Source organism: Rhopalosiphum padi, chromosome 2, assembly GCF_020882245.1.
Source record: "Rhopalosiphum padi isolate XX-2018 chromosome 2, ASM2088224v1, whole genome shotgun sequence".
In the NCBI taxonomy this organism is placed as follows: Eukaryota; Metazoa; Arthropoda; class Insecta; order Hemiptera; family Aphididae; genus Rhopalosiphum; species Rhopalosiphum padi.
In genome coordinates, this window is record NC_083598.1 from 46,777,788 (window position 1) to 46,787,542 (window position 9,755).

A 9,755-nucleotide genomic window follows, 5' to 3' on the forward strand; every position below is an offset into this window, starting at 1 on the left:
AAATTATTTACCCAAAAGACTTTGTCAATACAATACAAATGAAAATACACTTAATATAAAAGACATTCATTCGATTTAACATTTTAAATAAATATTTAACCTAGATTGAAATAAAACTTACTTAGGTATAATAACAATAACCCCAATTAGAAAAGACAACATATTTATCATAGAAAATATTAAGATATTAATAAAATACATTAAACTTATTTACAATTTTAATCCTTGTACTCTATTTTATTTTAAAAATTAAGAATATGTATTGTATTAATATAAGTTGGAAAAATCTGAAATACAAGAAAAAAAGCTATGAAATGATGTTGAAAAATATAAATTCATAACACATAGAAAAACTATACTTATACTACATACTAAAAAAATTATTTTTCAACATTGCATTATAGAAATTTGGTTTTTTTCGAGAAAATCAATTAATGCGTTAAAATTATTTTTATTGGAAATTTATATTTTGGAATATAGTTTGTTAAATAACGTTTGTTAGGAATTTTATTTTATTTTATATGAATTGTCCAAGGTGTCATTTTTAAATGAGACATTGTTTACATTAAAAAAAATTTTTAAGTATATAATACATATAATGGTTGGCAATTTGTAACAAAAATATAAAATATCTAACTGGACAATAATGTTTCGGAGTTGTAATTAATATCAATAAAATAAGTATATAACATTTTTTACTAATTAAGAGCAATACTATTCGTAAAACTCTTAATACACCACTAAAATACTATAAAATACTACATATTAAGGTGTAGTGAATAAATCAAGACAAATTTCCAACGTCCTACCTCGTTTCGGTTTAACGGAAACTACGAGTATATACAAAAATATTCATATATTCCAATACTAAGGACTGAGAAAACAAATCATTGTAGAGGTTATTTTTAACTGAGGTAATAGGAAATATTCTTAAAGGGCAACAAATAATTTTATTTATAATGTAAAAAAACAACTGTAGATTGTATATTTTTTATAGTAATTATGAGCAAAACTTCGTTTGTTCAAAACAATTGAACCAAGACTGGTGAAAATGAATAAAATATATAAATGGTTATATTACTTGACAAGTAATAATAATTATTATGTTTTATCAACTACATAATGATCTGGATTGAGACAGAGGTTAATAACTATATAAATAAGATTGCAGGTATTTGGTTAATAACTTTTTTTTAGCTTATAAACTATCATTAAGAAATAGCGATTAATACATATTATGATAGTTATTTGTAACCAAAGTCAAGTTTTTGCAATCGATAGTATAATATACTTGCTGACTAATTGTTTTATATTATTTATTAAGATTTTGTAGACATGCGTAAAATAGATACTGACTCATATTGATAAATATCGAACAAAAATAGACAGAAGTGTAGCTAAATAGCCTATCCAAGACGCCGTGTTATATTAATACTACATTATTATAGAATGTTAATTTTAAAAATAAACATACCTATACAAAGAATTTGATCTTTAAGCCATGTTATTATTGCTATTAAATTCAGTTTATTTGTTCCTATATTATAACTTAATATTCTAACTGAATATATAATGCAATATTAATGAACATTTATAGTAATTAGTAACACTATATATTATACTGTCTTAGATAGCGTATTCTATAAACTGAAAGACATACTCTGATTTCATTATTTTAATGAACTATGCAAATAAAACAATGAATAATATAATATGTTCAGACTTAACAGCGACCTAAAGTATATATTCAACGTACACTTAAAAAAATCAACAATAGTATCAATAATTATTGTTGGTAGTCGTTTCATAGTCATCACGATTTATAGTAACAATCGTAACGAATATAACTGGCAAATAATTCTAAAAAGCATTCTTCTGTTCAATAGACAATAATACATATTGGTATAATGTATCTATAAAACTAAAAATGTTTTAACTTCTAATTTGAATAGCTAATAATAAATTACTATCTTTCTATATCTACTTCTCCTTCATCTCTTTTTTCCTTTCTATGTAATATACGAATGTATTATATTATTTACTGTAGAAATATATTATTATTATTTGTTAATACTGACTTTTATGATTAATATACTTTAAAAAAGTAGTAAATATTTTAAAAATGATTTACCTACTTGAATTACCTAACGTAATAATTTTCAAATCGGAGTTACGATAAACCATATCATATATTTGACAAAATCATTCCATATTTCAATGCTATTTTTTTTGAAGCTAAAAAGAAAAAAGTTTTAAACAAATCTCAAGCTTTTGAGTTCAGACATAAGTTGAGAAAAACGGCAATAAATCAATCATTTATAAATAAATATTTTTTATATAACTGATAAACTTTTATTAAATTACAAATATTTATATATAATGATACGTAATATATTTAGTTAAGAATGTTTATCCTTTTAAAAAAATCAAGATTTATAACATTTTTACATAATTGCAATAAATTGTATTAACTTATTATAGATTGTAATTTATTCCAATGACATGCTTATATTTAACATTTTTATTTTTATCAACTAAAGTTCTAACTTCTAACACTTTAATAACACATTCTGTGTGTACTATGTAAAATAATATGTTTTAATGTTTAAATAATTTAAATTCTGTTACAAGTAAACTTTGAAAAAAATATTGTCGACTGTCGTATTTCTTAATAGTACAAAATCATCATAATATTTTATGCATGCAATTTGTTTAAATAAAATGAATTATTTTTATTATTTCCGCGTACTATGTATAACTGTAATATTTGTGAAAGACTTTCATTTATACTTTTTCACCTTAACCTAGTTTGATAGGTTTCACTGCGTGAATAATAATTTATTATATCATCATTAATGCCCAAAAGTGTTTTTAATTATTTTTTAAAAAATATTAACCATTCTACTTGTGAACTATTTAAACATTCAATGAACAACTAAGTATGTCTTTTTTCATTTTAAAAATAAAGCAATACAATTTACAACTTATAGAACGCCGTGTACGATGGGTTGGTACTGATTTGAACACAAAAAACAAAATTATAACATATTAACTATGCATATGTAGGTATTTCACAAATTTTAATTTGTTAAACAAATAATAATGAATACATTTAAAAATCTGATTTTATAATTTCATTTATTAATTTTTTATTGACATTTAAAAGTCACTCCCTAAATAATATCAAAGTATTTTGAGCCTTTTTATTTTTCCAATAATTAAATAATAAAGATTTAATTTCTTTAAAACACAATGGCATCATTGCTTTCCTAATGACAAAAAAATTTAGTTTTTCATTTTCCGACATATCTGTTATTAACATAATTAACACTTTAATGAACTTTTTACCTATATTTCACTCAAACAATAAACTCAATTCATCGAAATTTAAACGTATTTTTAAATAGTATTAGGAAAAGATTTTATTAAAATTTCAAAAATATTTTTATCCAATTTGAACATTTATTTATTTACTTAAGTACTTTCTCTACAAATGGTTTGAAAAACTATATCATATCTTCTCTTTCAATTTGGAAGCCAACCAATAGTAACTTTAAAACTCGTATTTCCTACTTATTGTGCATATTCGTCGTGTTTTTTTTCGAGTAAAATCGTCCTATATGTACATATATGTACTGCTATGATTTTATTTTGGCACTATAAATAATCAATTAATCAGTGTTAAAATAAAAAGTCATCTTATTTTTTTTTTCATATAACCATTATTGAACGTTAAAATTTTATCTTTCTGTCTAAATGTATTCAGAATTATTTACAGATTTAACATTTTTACAGTCATATTTTTTAACTAAAGAGATTAAACTTTACGCTTATTATTTTTCATTTCACTGTATTGTATGAACGTGTCATTACACTGTACGTATTGCACAGAACTCAGGTCATACGGTAATAAAAATGTTATTTGTATACTCTAAAAACGATTAATTTTATATCGATCTGTCGAGAATAAAACGCTATTGGATGCAATAGTAGTTTCAGGAGGATGTCAATGTAGTTCGAGATTTGAAATTGCGACGTTCGACATAAGAAGAATTTACTGTAGATTGTGCGTAATCAAGTTGCAGCCGTAATGGCAGTACACGAGAGAGTGCCTGTCCAGGTGCAGTAAAGACATATTTATAGTATAACCATCCTCGGCATTGATATAGATTATATATAGGTATATTACAAATGTATTGAAAGAATAATATTCAATGGGGATTACCCTTTAACGGTTTGAGTTCGTTAAATGAAAAATAAAAATGTAATAAGCTCTCTTTGTAATAACTAGTAAGTACCTATATGTATATTACTCACAATATAATATTATACGTATATTCATAGACGCGTAGGCAATATACATCTATATAATAATATATATATAGACGTATATTATATTGTGTCACAAAATAAGTTTGTGAAATGACGAATCGTATCCTGTGCACTCGAATTCTATATGCAAACCGCGTTTTGAGTATGTAACAATAAAAATCTACATCGATGGCGTTACATTACACGGCTAACAAACACAGATAGTGAAAGCTGTTATATTTATTTTGTGTATTATAATATGTAGAAATAATAAACGACTACAACAGACCTTTGTTGACGTTGAATATGGACTGTCCAAAAAGTGTTTGTTCCGTCTGACAACTATTTTTTTTCGTATTGTTATAATATTAGTGTAATAAATTATAATATATAATATGTCTTTGTTGTACACGGATTCCTACAATTATTCTAAATAATTTGTCATACAAATATTTATTGCCAATATAAATGGATTATCGGCACTATAGAGGATTTTATTTTTAATGCGTTTTTCGCTCCATATACCCGAAACAAATTTAATTCCCACCTGCGTGTCTGAAGTATTATTGTCATCCAACAATAATGAATGGCGTACAATAAGAAAGTCGAGACGATAATCTCTTTACTATAACCTATACAAACACCTGTTTGGTACTTTTAAAATAAATAATATGTATGCTGTATATATATATGTGTTAAACTAATTGATTTATGAAATACGAAATAGTGTTTACAGATCAGTAGATAAAATAAGTGTGAACGTCTATTAACAATAAAAATGATTAAATCATCAATGCGAAAGACTATTTTTGCGACGATTCATTAAAAAAAACCCTGTGAAGCGGAAAATAAAATAATCGTTTATAACATAAAGAAATTAAACTATATAAGACGACGTTTATTGTTTAAATTATGTTTTAAAGAAAAACTAATAGAATGGAAGTTATAATCGATTAAATTTATAAGTTAAACCTACTACAAAATATTTTTAGCTTAAAATTACAAAATTAAAACGAATTGATTTACATAATAAATTGTTGGGAATAATACAATATATTATATTGAAATAAAAATGTTTGGGTTATTGCTCCCTTTTTCGCCTTAATAATCGTCAGTGAAATTTTTATCTACACATTTATATATGTAAACCAAAACGCATTTATTGTAGTGCTTTATACTTTCAACATTTAACCTATCTTTCTGTGTACTAATGTAAACAACCTCAAACTCAATTATTACGCGACAATATTTATTATTTACATTGAATTTCAACGTCTATTGTTTTTTATTCATTAAGAAAAAAAATAAGCACGTTTATAATTAAATATTTTATCAATATTGTTATAATCCAAACAATAAATATAAATACAATTTATTATGACTTAGTCTTGAAGACATATACAAGTTCCTAAAATATAAATTAAAAATTGAATCGTAAAATTTTAAATAAATGTTATCAAATATCAATATCAGATTTATTTATAAATAAATAAAAATAATCAAATTATATACGCTATAAGTTCTACGACTCAAAGTCAAACATTTAAAAAAAAAATGGACCGGATAAAATGGCCAGATATGGGTATCGCTTGCTTTGATCAATTGCGCACAAAAATCAATATTATGGTATTATGTTATTGTCTGAAAACGATAGAAAATCTTTGGTATGGAAATACTGTTATCGATGTACCACGAAGTTGAATTCACAGTCTTACACAAATATAATATACGGTCACGCCGACGCGGACGTGCAGATGAATATAAAGCTAATGTACCTATTACTTCCCTGTTATTCCACCGTCGTATGAATATAACTTGCATGATCGAAAATTGCCCGTTTCAACAACACAATCCGAATTCGAATTCAAATATATATTTATAGATTAGTCATGCATGCATATTCCATTATCATTTTTATTACCAAAAAATTGTATGGTATCTACCCGAAGATAAAAAAAAAATGTAGTTAAACGTAAAATATTGCTATAATATACGCGTATATACCTGACGTCTATTATATCGCAATATTATGTAATGCGTAACATACAAAGGTGTTAGGTATATACACCTGTAAATTTTAATGTAAATGTATGTGTTATATACTTACAACAATTTTATGACGACATTTTGTTACTTGTAAACAAAAAAAAAGGAAAGAAATAACGTTACGACGCGTGTAAAGTTTGTCAAGCCGAATCTATATGACGCGAATCCCCGTTCAAATAAGACCATGAAGCTTATGCTGTAACCTCGGATTAAGAAAACAACATTTCGTATTCAGTTGAAACTTCTGTCGATGACGATAACGATAATAACATTATAATATAGAGATCGAATACACACATTCGACTTGTCGGAAAGTCCGCGAATGTCATGTTCGTATAACCACCAGCGAATTACATCAACTATATAATTCATTTTCTCTGTATAGATGACATGTGTGTTTTGATAAACTTTTATTTCTTCATTATCTAAAGTAATAATAGACAACAAGGTTTTTTTTTTTGAAAAATATCATTCATATTATACTATTGCTATAGGTGTATAAATAATATGAAAATCGAATTTAAAAGCAATCATTTATCAGGTGTGTTACGGCATCCGATTAATTTGACAAAAAGGCGTGTACGGATGTATCGGCGTTCGGATAAATATCGGTGAAACAAATTATTAATGAACGAGTGAAAGAGTGTTACAGTGATCAAAGTATAAATCATAAATTTTTTATGCACATTGTACAGCCGTCTATAGTTTAAACACGTATAACTAATTGACTAATTATTTAAATTATATTTTTATGCATCATTAAGATTCTTAGAAAATAATTCTGCTTGTTTTAAAATAAGAATTTAAAACTTTTCATTATTATTCAAAAAAGTACAAATAAATAAGTAAAATAACAATAATTATTACTTAATTTATATTGGTTACAAATTATTTAAAAAAAAAAAAAAATTAAAAACAGTAATACACTTTGAAATAATGATGGCCAACAGTTAAAAAAATCGCGTATAATTACGTACCTATATGCAACTATATTATGTAAATAATACGTATAATACATAAGAAATAAATCAAACGGTCAAACTATTCCATATAATATAGTAAATATACGTCGTACTTTTAGAAAATATGTAAATTCCGGTTCGGGATGCAGCGCAGAGATGATATTATCGCGTATAATCCTCCGGAATAAAACTCAGAACCGAAATCTACGTTTTAAATATTATAGCTGGACCGTAATATATACCTACCGTTAATTTATAATAATATATTATACCGGTGTGTGCGCATAATACAGTCCGACTTTGCAATTAAACGACACGTACTGTATTACAATATACTGATTTATTCTGTTATACCATTTACTATCGGATACGACGTCGACGCGTGTCTATACGTATTCTATTATTGTATACACATAATAATATTATTATTGTATGTATATAGGACGTGGTATACCTACTTATACCCGAACCGCCGTTGCGAAAATAATTTGAGACGATTATTGATTAATCGTATTCATCACGGTCGCCGTGTTATTTCGTTAGGAATTCGAGATCCTTATAGCGGTGGCGCCGATATATTACATGATATTATATATACGGTAGCGAACGAGTATTATATTATACCCTATAGAATATTATAGTAGATATAGGTATACCCGCGCTGCCGAAATGTGCGGCGTAACAAGCTACGCGGCAGTCTGACGACCGTGAGTAACACTGCGCGATTAATACTGTCATTTAATTATTTATCCCGTTCGCAGCGGCGTGTACGAGAAAACACGGGAAGGCTTCGATCGCGGCGTGACGATATTATAATATTATATTACTGTAATAATTTGTATAATCACGGCCAGTGCGTGTATAGTTTTATCATATTATTATTATTATAAAACGCCTACTGCAATAGCAGACCCTATTTTCGCGTGCCGAAGCAATAATGACTGCAAGCAGACGAAAAATAGTCTATGTTTACTATAGTTATATATAACCCTTAAAAGATGTCTGTCTAGACATGCTAAAAATAAAAAAAATTAAAAAAATGGTAAAGTGATGTGTATAGTAGCAAAATTTACAAAAAATCGAAACTGTACAATGCATTACAATAGTATAGATACTATTATTAAATTATGATAATATAATCACTTCGGTTGATCATCTGTTGACACGTCTAAATATCATAATTGTGTAGGTATACAGGTAGGTATGTACAACAATTTGTAAAATACCTATGGGTGTATAATACCGGTGCTGACGGTGATGATATTGTTGACGTACATAAAAATCGAACGGAAATCCTTCACTATATATGAGCTCACGCACTATAGTGCGTGGTACGTGGGTATTATATTATGTATAATATAATAATAATATAATAATATTATGCAAATCTCGTCAAAAATAAATTACGCCCACGTGTTAGACGACAACCACTGCGCACGGCGACAGTTGTATAATACATTAATAATTGTTACATAATTAAACCACCGTCAAAGTTGCGCAAAATTCTATTTTATTGACGTTTTTTACAGACATTAAAATTAAAACCCCGACGACGAGAGAAACAATACCATATGTATATTTTTGCATATGTTCTCGGTTGAAGTTTTGTGTTTGATCGTCATTAGAAAAAGCGCAAAAACTTGCATGCGGGTTAGTCTATTAGAAAAAAGTGAAACTCAAATTTTGTTTTGTAGCAACTACATAATATATAGGTACCTCTAGCGATATAAATACTTCAGTGTTCTAACTGTACGGGTAAAAAGTAAAAAGTTTTTTTTTTTTGAATTTCAAATTTAAGTGTAACTACGTTTACACAATAGATCATCCCTTGTACTTAACTCGCATGTCTTTACATGCTTTGATTGCGTTTATATTATGACGCTGAACATAAAATATACGCGTCGCATTCTGCCGTTTAGACGTAGAAAGTTTGCAGGAGACTCTTGATTCGTAGTTTGAAGGTACACGCGTGAAATGATTTACCTAACAAAGCGGCAAAACAAATCACATTACGTCCTTATATAGATACGTATAGTTTATAATATTGTGTACTCGCAAAGAAACATTAAATTAATCGTCTACAATTTAATTGATTTTCGTCGTTATACCGTATGTAAATGTATGTAAGCGCTTATTATACATTAAATATTAATATGATTATTATTTGAATTATTTTAATACAATAATATGATAACTATACCAAAAAGTAACTAACAGAGATGCGAACATTCGTCTTACAATAATCGAGACATCGTCATACAGACATAGTTAATAATTTTACAAACAAAAAATAGAAACAAGAAGTTTCCAACCCTTTAGTTTTATCGTTGTTATTATTATCTTCTATTAGACGGGCCGCTGCTTTTTACGCAAATTAAAACGGACACTTTACTCTTGACGAAGGTTGTTTTTTTAATTTAAAAATAAAATCAATAT